Source organism: Myodes glareolus, chromosome 22, assembly GCF_982192425.1.
Source record: "Myodes glareolus chromosome 22, mMyoGla1.1, whole genome shotgun sequence".
NCBI lineage: Eukaryota > Metazoa > Chordata > Mammalia > Rodentia > Cricetidae > Myodes > Myodes glareolus.
In genome coordinates this window covers 42986684-42995920 of record NC_142047.1, presented here as the reverse complement: position 1 = coordinate 42995920, position 9237 = coordinate 42986684, and the positions used below count along the sequence as shown (strand labels likewise).

Genomic DNA, 9237 nt, shown 5'->3' with positions numbered 1-9237 from the left:
CAATCAAGAGTAGCCCTTCCCTTCTGCCCCGCCCCATTCTGGTAGCGCCTCTGCAAATACTATGCGCTCATTGGTAAATGCCATTCCTTGACTGACATCTCACTGTTTCTAACCGAAACCTTGAGTCTGTTCGTGTCTTGACTGGAGCGAGATCGCGCCGAACCAATGAACTCGCTCCCTCAGAACTAGGACAACTTCACCCGTCTTTTTTCAACAAGAGAGGCTGGGGCGGTCGTGGGGCGGAGCGTCTTCTTGACGGACAGTCTCTCCTTCCAATCGTAACGTCGCGCGCAGTCCAGTCAGCCTATGGGACTCGGGTGCTGAAGCAAGAGGCGGGGCTCTGCTTGTAGGACTGACTCTTGGGAGTCTGAACCGCGCCAGCCTGTGCGGGAAGGGGCACTGCGGAGGCAAAGGTAGGCTGCTTAGGGCTGGTATGTGCGGGCAACACGAGCCCTCCCTACTGGCAAGGAGAGATGCTGCGGATCGAGCCAGCTAAACCATCCACCCAAGCCTGGGGCGGGGTGGAGGGGTGGGGCTTTCAGGGACTGCTGCGTTCTGGTTGGCTGAGGATTCTGCCGCGGGGCAGCCACTGTAGTAAGGAATCTGGTGTTTCTAAGCAAGTAGAGGTGGTACATCCTTAAGGCTGCGCGCGTGGGGTTGTCTAAGTGAGCAGAAGGAACTCCAAGCTGACAGTTTTGTTCATTTTGCTTTTGAGTCGGAGACTCCTTATATATAGTCCAGGCTGGCTTTAAATTCGCGATCTTTCTCCCTCAGTCTCTATCTGCGTCCTAAACACAAGTCAGGACAGATTCCAGTTGTGCTCCAGCACCTCGGCAAAGCAACCAGGTTTAGAATGAGGGCGTGGATGGACCTGCTTTAGATTCCTAGGTCCTTTTTCTTTGGGTCTTTCTGTACATCTGCCTTTGAGACTGTTTAAGCCTTTCAGTCTGTGTCTCTGAGTTAAGTTACCATATTACTATCAGAGAAAAATACTATAATGATATAAAGACCAACAATTTCTGTTTTTGAGACAGGGTTTCATGTATCCCAGGCTGGCTTCAAACTCACTACGTGGCAAGGATTACTCTGCTTCCTGCCTCTGCTTCCCTAGTATGTGAGATTACAGGAGGGCCCACGACACCAGGTGTGTGTGGTACTGGAGTTCATACCCACAGCTTCGTGCATGCTGGGTGAGCACTCTACCATCTGGGGTACATTCCCAACTCCAAGATCAAGGAGGTGTCTCTATCCTGAAGACATAGCATCCCTAAATATTTAGACAAGTAAAGACAAAACTTCAAATACACTACCGACAAACTGACCAAACGCCAAGGACATAGTTGTCTTTTGCAAGAATGACCAGTAGATGGCAGAAAATCCACATGATAGAGACTTGCCAACATCCACGACGAGAACCCAACCTCAAACTGTCTCAAGAGTCTTGTTTCCCTCATACTTCTCTTCATTAACACTCGTTAGGAGGACTGAGACTACTCTGAAAACTTCTTTTCAGAAGGTTTGAATATGCTGCTTTGCACTTGTAACTAGAATGTTCTGAATTATAGCAGAGATTGTCAACCCAAAGTGGTGAATCTCAAGTGGCTAGAGAGATATATGGAATAACTTTGCCCAAGGGAAAGTTCCCCTGTCTGAAATAAGGCACTGTTATAGTTCAGAAGTAGTGAGAGCTGGCATCTGTTCAGAACTATGTAGTAGGCAAAATTACTAACCATTAAGAAGGAAAATGTGGCAACTAAAGATATAGCTTGGTGGTTAAAAGCACTTGCCGAGGACCCGTGTTCAATTTCTAACACCCATGTCAGGCAACTCCAGGTCCAGGGCACCTGACACCTCCTTCTGGCCTCCACAGATACTCATGTTTGTGTGATCTTACAGACGGGCAAATGAGAACCAGAAGGAGTAGTAGCAGCAGTAGGTAGGTTTGCCCTAGCATGCCTCCCCGTTGCTGTGATAGAACTCTGACCAAAGGCAACATTGAGAAGGAAGGATATGTTTGGATTACAGGTTGTGCTCATTATCTGGGGAAGCCGAGGCAGGAACTTGAAGCACAAACTACTGGAGAGCATTGCTTGCTGTCTTACTTTCCACAGCCAGCCCAGCCTGCTTCCTGATCTAACCCAGGATGACCTGCCCAGGGTGGCAACACCCATGGTTGACTGGCCCTTATCACATAAATCACTAATTAAGAAAATGTCCCACAGACTTGCCCCCAGGCCAGTTTGATGGAGGCAGTTCTTCAATTAAGGTTCCTTCTTGCTAGGTGACTGCAGTTTGTTTCAAATAAACTAACCAGCGTATTGACTCTAATTTGAATATCATATGATGTATATGTACAATGTTATATCGTTTAAAAATTAATTATATAGTGAACCCTCTCCCACAATAATGAGCCTGCTCCATGTATAATGGCATTAATCCATTTTAGATGGTGGATCCTCGATGCCTACCCTCTAAATACTGTCACAATGGCACTTAAAATTCAACATGAGTTTTAAAAGGGACAAGTCTACAAAGTGTTTGTTTTGCAACAGTCATATGACATGACATTTTAAACAGTTTTAACCGAGAAGCATGCTGGTACTCAGAGATCAACTGCTTGCCCAAGTTCACAGGGTTTGAAAATGTCTATTTTTTTTTCATTTGTTTATAGTATGTGGAATTAGCTTGATGTTAGTAATACTGAGGCGTTATGAATTCCGATGAATAGTAATTGCTCTCTTGACCGGATGAAGCCTGTGCTAAAATCTCATTAACTATACTACTTTGAACAGTGGATATGATTGGTTTGCCCTGAGTCAGTGTGACCCTAAGTTAATTTGTTTGGAAATCATGTGGCAATAGCTATGCTGATGTGAACAGAATATTTGAACTCAGCCTGCCCTGCTGGCTCCAGCGTACACGATCCTCTCTGGTTCAGTTGATGGAGTAGTTACAGAACACAAGCTAGCTGCTGCACAGGACCAACTCATTACTGTTCTGTCTCTTTCTAAATTAAGGTTTGGCTCCAGATCTTCCCACCTGCTGTGCACCTCTGGTGGCGTGACTTGGTGTTTGCGAGCTTTGTGCTAGAGACGAACATTCTTGGGACCAGTTTTGTTCTCGTTACAGTATACTAGGAGTTTTGTGCCTAGGAAAGAGTGTCTCACTGGTCCCTTTCCTAAAACTTAGTACAGTTGTTAGGGTTCATTGCTGCAAGTAAGAGAAGCCTGCTCCAGGGCTTTCCTTTAAAGTCTATTGAAGTGCACCCGCATTCCTCCTAACAATAGTGGTTGGGGACTGGCAGGGTACCATGAGAGACAGAACTGGAGATCGGAGAGAACCTGAGAACTATACATGGGTCTCTGCCCATGATTTTCTCTGTAACTTTGTTGTGTACCCAGGTCAACTGAAGTTTTCTAATTCCCATCTAGTTTTCAGCCACACAGGAAAAGCAGAACTTGAAGTCCTTTTTGAAACTATGGTGAGATGATTTGGTGGTGGTGGTAGATTTGTTTATATGTTTCTGGGTATTGATCCCAGGTCTTTGTGCTTGTATGTCATGTAACCTACATTTAGCTACACTCTTCAGCCTTTCTTGAGTAGACTTCAAACATACACACACACACACACACACACACACACACACGCATGCACACACACAAAAGGCATGACAGGAAGCCCTTATGGGTATCACCACGATTCTGCCTCCCAGGAAGACACCAGCAAAATGACAGACTGATGTGTAGTCTGTGACTCTGTTCTATATCTTCTGAAAGTGCCACACCTCAAAGGAATCTCTTGTCCATTACCTACATAATCCTGTTGGCCCACAAATCATCAGCTCCCGGGCCTTTTTAGATTCAGTAATGGAGGATCTGTGGCATCCAAGTCCAGTTAGAATACCCTGATACAGACCATATGGTTAGTTTAGGGAGGGAAGAGTGACCCAAGATGGACTACACGGGGTGATAAAGAATTCTTGGGCCTTTTACTACCTACGAAATAACCCTAGTTCTTTTCTGGGGTGATCAGTGATGTAAGTGTGGAACCCTCAAAGCCCTCTCACCCGCTGCCTTGGTTACTGTTTGCATCAAAGGGACCAAACTTTCTTTCAGAAATAAGAAATAAGAAAGAAGTTTATCTTGACTCATGTTTTGGGAGCAGGAAAGTATATGGAATAGCTTAGCAGCCTGGGACTCCACTTGCTTTGGGCTGTACACACACCTCCCTCCTGACAATGTGCTTAGCTGTCTAAGACACCAGACACATCAAGCTACACAGTCACCCTACTCTAAATAACAGGATAACTTTCTTTTCCTCGTGACAGCCATCCGCTGTGGATAGTTTGTGTCATAAAATAGTTCCAGTTTACAGCTGGGTACCAGAGCAAGGGGCTGACCCATCCTGAGCTGGTTTTGAATGCATACCCAATAAGGTAAAGTGTCTTATACATATTCATAGTTGGGGATGCAGAGTAAGAAAGTTAGGTGCAATGTAGGAAAGGACAGCAGAGAAACACTTATAACTTGAATATATCTATATCTGCTTATATAATCACACAGTAGATTAAAAAGGTTATACGACTCATCTGTCAATCAAATTAGGGAATCACACAAATTAGACTCCTTAGTAGGCAGTCTTTCTTTTAGACGTCATAAAAGAAGGTCTAGGAAATAGCTTGGGACTCTTGCCTAATGTGACCCTCATGGCTCTCTGTTACTCTTGATAGCTTGCTTCTTTTTGATCCATACTACTAATCACTTTGATTTGGAATAGTTTTCTTGCTACTTTGCAATATATTTACACCTTAATTATAGTTCTTTGAATAAAGTGTCACAAACCTGTAAAAATCTGATCCACACACTGACTACTGGGACAGCATCAGTGGGGGTTACTGTCCCTCAGGGCAGGAAAGGCAAGGTGGCTGGGGTGGAGGAGCCTGAGGTGAGGCTTATTTGAATTTGGGTTTACTGCCCCAAGTGATCTACTTCTTTCTGGTAGCCCAGACATTTCCTTAAGGCACCAAGTCCTCCCAGATATTGTCTGTTGCTAGATATTTAATTACACTGTGTAAAGATATGTCACTGTGATTGCATTAGTAAAAAGCTAACCGTCCAACAGCTGGGGGGGGGGGCGAGAGGTGTCAGAATTTCTGGGAAGAGAAAGCTGGGAAAGAAAAAAGGTGGAGACCCCAGGAGACGCAGAGAAAGCAGGATGTGTAGGAGGAGAGGTAATAGCCCTGAGCCACATGGCAGAATGTAGATTAACATAAATGGGTTAACTTAAGTTATAAGAACTAGTTAGAAACAAGCCTAAACTAAGTTCAAGCTTTCGTAATTAATAAGAAGTCTCTGCGTCATTACTCTGGAGCTGGTGGGACAAAGGCTCCTTACATTGTCACTTGCTGGGAAACAAATGTTCGCGAGCCTTTGATGGGCACAGCAGATTCAAATCAACACATCCACCCTGCAGAGGGACTCTGTAGGAGGAGCCATGGCAAAAGAGGCAGGGGAGCTGCCAGGTGGAGTCAGACAACAGGAGACCTAAAGTAACACTGAATCTGGGCTGGAAAGCTGACTCAAGAGCTAGCAGTGAGTGCTTATTTATCTTGCAGAGGACTGGAGCTCAGTTCCCAGCACAGACATATGTATAGCAGGCAGCTTATAGTTGCCTAAAACTCCAGCTCCCGAAGAATCTGCCACTCTGGCCTCTGTAAGCACCTGCACATACACTCATACACTCATGTGTACACACACACACACACACACACACACACACAGAGAGAGAGAGAGAGAGAGAGAGAGAGAGAGAGAGAGAGAAAGAGAAAGAGAGAGAAATAAAATTGTAAAACACTGAATCTTTGAGTCAAACCAGCACTGATGTGAACTGCACTTCTGATTCCTTCCATCAAGAGCTCCTCTTCAGTTTCTTTTGCTTACGACACTTTATTCTGGTTTTCTGGAGTTACAGTCTAATGCATTAGCTTCTGTGCCTCGATACAAAGTGGGATCTGAGCGTTTCCACAGGCCCTGTTTAATCTTTTCACTGATGGTAGACTGCTTTCCCTGCAAAGACCTTCAAAGGAGGTTGTTCACGCAGCCACAGATCCACAGAACCCATGCCAACTCTTCAAAGGAGTTTGCATATCTGGTGTTACAATTAACAAGGTTTTCCATTGCATCAGGCAATAATCCTTAGGTTTAGAGATATTATCATATTTTTAGCTGTTCTCTCTCAGGAGAAGACTAAGAAATAATATTTCAAAGATAATTGCCTAACTTATGGGGGGAATTTTTTAATCCTAATATATTAGGGATTTCTGCAAAACTAGATAAGATATATTTAGCTCTAATGACCCCCATCATGCTGTATATCATATTGGTTTACCGTCAATAGTTTTCTCTTTATGGTTGCTCTTTCTAATTTTAATTTTAGTATTAGATTTCCATCATTTGCTTCTGGAAATGAATTTAACTATTCAAACAATTCAGTAGTTAGTAACTTGAAATTTCATGCAAGGAAGGGTCTTCTTCATTGTCCTAGGCTTCAGAATTGTTGCTTTCTTCTTGTAATGGGACTGTTCTTTCTTTCTTAGATAAGGCCCTATCCGCACCTGTGATATAACCTGTCAATTTCAAGGGACTTTATAAGCTGGCTGCAGTCCACATCTTCAGAATTGGGAAACATCTGCACCTTTTGAGATAGAAATGTTCTCCTTCCCCCCACCCTTCTGTTTGTGTTATTTTCCTCTAATCTCCCCAAAACAGGGATTTTATGATTTCAGACATCACATATGTCTTTGACAATATGCAGAATGATTTTAATGAGCAGCATTCCAGTTGTTCGACTGCAAACATATATTTTTATTTTCTGGGTGGCTGGGAGCCCCTGGTGAGATATGCATTCCGTCTGAATCACCCATAGTCTCCTGGTTGGCCACAGTGGATACTGTGCTGTAGTGGGGAGCTTACACTCGGGATTTTGCTCCTTAAGTGGGCAGACAGAATATCACCTAAAAGTGACAAATAGATATGGTGCATTTGTACCCTTGTTTCTTATGTGTACTACCACTTCCTTGCACACCTATCTAAATATAAGTGGAGGGTAACCTTTGGCACATGTCTGAGTGCTGGGAAATTGCTTACTGGAACCCAAAGCTGAGAGTAAAACATGTAGACCCCTGGGTTGGACCCAGGCTTCCAGGGAAGCCTCTAGGGTGCTTCTACTATCTCCTCCGTTTTCATCTTGGACCAGATTAGAGGAGAGGCTGCAGGGGTGGGGAGGGCATGCTCTGGCTCCATCCACAGCGATTTCCATCTCACCTCTCAGTGCTTGAGAGATTCCACAAGAGCTTAACCAAGAGTGGGGAAGTGGGAGAGAGCTTATAGAGACTGCATACCTTATAGAGATGAGGGGACTTCAGAAAGACGAAAAGGCAATGTTATGCCCTAAGGGGATGCCCGCATATACAGGAAACTAGCTTGCAAAAGGGGAAAGGGAAGAGGAGACAGGGAGCAGGAAGGAAGGCAGAATGTGGTGGCAGCTCATCGTTTTGAAGCAGCTAGTGTGAGCATGGAGTCTCATGCAAGTCTCATGCTTGCATGAGACTAAGCAAGCGCTGGTCTCAGTCTTCTGTAGACTTTACAGCAAAAACATCAGTCCCTCTTATAAAGTCCCTGTCTTATTTAGGGTTTCTATCGCTGCAATAAGACACCACGACCAAAAACAAGTTGGGGAGGAAAGGGTTTATTTATCTGATTTACACTTCCACGTTGCTGAAGGAAATGAGGACAAGAAGTCAAACAGGACATTATCCTGGAGGCAGGAGCTGATGCGAAGTCATGAAGGACAGCTGCTTGCAGGCTTGATTCCCATGGCTTGCTCAGCTCACCTTCTGATAGAACCCAGGACCACCTGCCTGGGGATGGCACCATCCACCTCCCCCGTTGATCACTAGATGAGAAAATACCTTTCAGCTGGATCTCATGGAGGCATTTCCTCAGCTGAGGCTCCTTCCCCTCTGATGATTCTAGCTTGTGTCAAGTTGACACACAGCACCAGCCAGGAGAGCATCTTTCTCAGATGATAAAATGACTTCTTGTTAAATTTTACATATGCGCATGAAAGTAATGCAATAACGACCTTTTAAAGATAGTTTAGAGACTGGAGAGATGGATCGGTGGTTAAGAACACTTGCTGCTCAGTCTTGAGGAATAGAGTTATGTCCCAGCACCAATTTTGGACAGCACAAAATCTCTTGTAACTCTGCTCCAAAAGACCACTGGCCCCTTCTAGCCTTTGTGAGCCCCACACACAAATAAGTACATACGTACAATTGCAGACTCACAGATACATGTAACTATACTTAAGTAAACCTTTTTTAAAAAAATAAACACAAATATATTCAGAGATTTATGATTTCATTTTCTGTTTTCCTTTGAGGTACTGAAGATGGAAACCCGGGCCTTGCATATGTCAGGCAAATGCTCTGTCGCTGAGTGTATCTCCCGTCTTTCATTCAATTTAGAGATTCTCACTCATTTGCTGAGGTCCCCTTTGAGCTTGCCATGTACCAGCAGCAGGCAATAAACCTGCAGTCTTCCTACCCAGCCTCCTGTCTAGCTGAGATCACGAGCCTAAACCGCCAGGGCCCCTGCCTGGCTGGCAGCTTTTCAATGGGGCTTCCACACTCCCTTCACAGGCTGACACACTCACTTCACAGGCTGACACACTCACTTCACAGGCTGACACACTCACTTCACAGGCTGACACACTCACTTCACAGGCTGACACACTCCCTTCACAGGCTGACACACAGAGTTCCAGGGGCTTTACACAACTCGACATTCTTTTCACACAGTCACATCATTTCAGAATAACATTCTCTGCCTCTGGATCCTGGATCAGAATCCAGCCATGACTGGCCACTGACAAGAAAAAGCAAGGGTAGGTGTGAGATGAAGGGGGTGCTTCTCCGTGGGAAAGTAGGAAGCGGATTGGAGTTTTTATGCGAATCCAAGACAGACTCAAATGCACACAAAGGCATTTGCAGGTGAAATCTAGGTTGTTTTCTAACAAGAGTCTCGTAGCTGGGGTAACATAGAGGGGTTGAATTCGGCCCAAGCTACATGAGACCCTGTCTCAAAAACTACAACGAAAGCAACAACAAAACAAACAAATCACCAAAACAAAGTGGATATAGTGTTTACTAAGTCTATATAGTAACTGGGCCTGTAT

General features: G+C 44.6%; 1 long non-coding RNA gene across 1 annotated transcript in view; it reads left to right on the top strand.

Moving 5' to 3' along the window:
* The first annotated feature begins 40 nt into the window (after positions 1–40).
* The window catches only part of LOC125402511 (uncharacterized), a 56111-nt gene continuing 46914 nt past the window's right edge, over positions 41–9237 (top strand). Inside the window, exon 1 of the long non-coding RNA XR_007232646.3 lies at positions 41–413. This is a non-coding gene — a long non-coding RNA (uncharacterized LOC125402511). The remainder of the gene's footprint in view (positions 414–9237) is intronic.